Source organism: Acipenser ruthenus, chromosome 29, assembly GCF_902713425.1.
Source record: "Acipenser ruthenus chromosome 29, fAciRut3.2 maternal haplotype, whole genome shotgun sequence".
In the NCBI taxonomy this organism is placed as follows: domain Eukaryota; kingdom Metazoa; phylum Chordata; class Actinopteri; order Acipenseriformes; family Acipenseridae; genus Acipenser; species Acipenser ruthenus.
Genome location: NC_081217.1, coordinates 10,647,705 through 10,649,841, shown reverse-complemented (window position 1 = coordinate 10,649,841; position 2,137 = coordinate 10,647,705).

The following is a 2,137-nucleotide window of genomic DNA, read 5'->3' as shown; positions in this document are numbered from 1 at the left end:
GTTTCTTGTTGGATATCCTGTATTTTTGCTTCATTGGGCGTGTCTTCAGATTCTATAGTCCTCAAAACTGAACAAAGATTTGATGTTTAGTCTAAATTTTATTTTTTACCCACAGGTGATATGCAATAGTCTGAGTGTTTGGAGCAGGGGTGGTTAAGGTTGTTCCTGTCGCTGTTGGTCTTTGTTCCAATCATGTACTGATCTGTAATTGAATTTATTAAACCTCCATCCAGACCCTGGAGTAGTTCATCTTAACTCTGGAGTGGAAGGGCCCCCCAGGACTGATTGGACACCCCTGGCATGGTGGGTTCATGCAGCCGTTTGTTACCTGTGCACAGTTCTCTGCCAGATCCCAGAGGATCACTCCAGTTAACTCTAGTCTTAAGATTTGGTAGTGCTTTTCTTTGCTGTAGTTCAGAGTAGAGGTGCTTATATAGTATGCTTAACCCTTTTAAGGTCGAAGCTTCAAGTCAGATGCTTACCTAGGACCAGAGTTTTCTGGTTGTACTGTAGCATCTTGGGATTGGGCGGGTTGTGTTTTTTACATTCTAAAGTACTTCATTTGTTCAACACTAGTGTTAAAATGTCATGTGTTCTGCTTGGAGATGCATTTATAATGTGGTCTTGACTGACCTGAGGGACCTTGCAGTACTTCCTGACAGTTTTGTTGAAACAATATTGATTGGGCAGAAAACACTCTGGTAAAAGCAAGGTTTTGAATGCAATGTCATAATATATACTGGGGGGGGTCTTCATAAGCAGTAATGGACTTTGGGGGGGGGGGGGGTGTTGGGTGTTTTTTTTTTTTTTTTTCATTAAAGACACTCGGCTAAAATCGTAAAGTATAAAAGTACAAACTTGGCAGCAGACTGTCTCTCTTTAGTGCGGATGCAAGAACTGTGTTGAGAATTTTAAGAAAACACATTTGAGAGGAAAAATGTTATGAGATTAATTTTCATAACTGAAGAGGTACCGGGGGGGCTGCGTCCCTGCAAGCCCCAGCACAAATGAAGCTACTGGACAGGCTCCATCATCGCTTACGTGACGCAGCTGAATGAACGGAAGAGGCGGGTTGGGGAATGACGTCACGTCTCTGATTATCAAGTTGTACCCGGAGGTGCTGGCCTTCCTGGGGGCTGTCGCACTCATTGAACTCCAGAGCCTCCTATTGCTTGTGGGTCCTGCTACCCTGCAGTTAACACCGTGGCCAGGCCCTGCATTTATATATATATATATCACGGCTTGGAAAGATATTCTGAAAGTGTGTCCAGAAATGGGGCGTGGCTAGGGTTTCACGTTTTCTTTTTCAAACAGGATCTTCAATGCTGAAGTCTCGAACATACGATACTGCTTTGACAGGTTTCCTTCCAAATTAAACTTTGCATGGTTTTTTTTTTTTTTTTTTTTTTAACGTGAGGAGGCACTTTACCAACCCTTTTAGTTGTACCATGTTTTGGCCGCGCATTTTCTATAGTGTGAGGAATGTGCTTGCTATGTCACATGCTCATGACAATGGAGTTAGAATTTGGAGTTTCTAAACTACATGGAAACCTGGCCATTGTGTACCACAGCCTTTAGTTTTTCAAAAAAATAAATGGGGATAATGATGTCAATTTAAACAATAATTTAGTTTTATTCAAAGACTAGGATTTCGATTTGTAATCACATAAGAATTTACGAGGGAGAGGAGGCCGTTCGGACCATCTATGCTGGTCCAGTTCCTAGTACTTGATTGATCTCAAAACTTTTAAAGGATCCAAATGATTCAGCAACAACATGACAAGGCAGCCCAGTCCATCCCCTCACCACTCTGTGTGAAGAAGAGTCTCCTTCCATCTGTACTTAATCTGCAGTATCCCCACTTCATTTCCAATAGTGTCATCTGTTCCTGGTTTCTTAACTGTGCTTAAAGTATTGGTCAGGGTTAACTATATCAACTTCAATCACGTCCCCCTGATTCTCCTTTGTTCTTGTCTAAACAGATTCAGTTCTTTAAGCCTCTCTTTGTAGCTCATTCTTTTAAGCCCTGGGAATGGTTCTTTTAAACAGTCTGTTGCCACACAGCTGTGTCGTCTGGTCTAGGTCTTTGAGGAAGTCCAGTTTTCTGCCATTATTTTATTATTAATTTCTTAGCAGA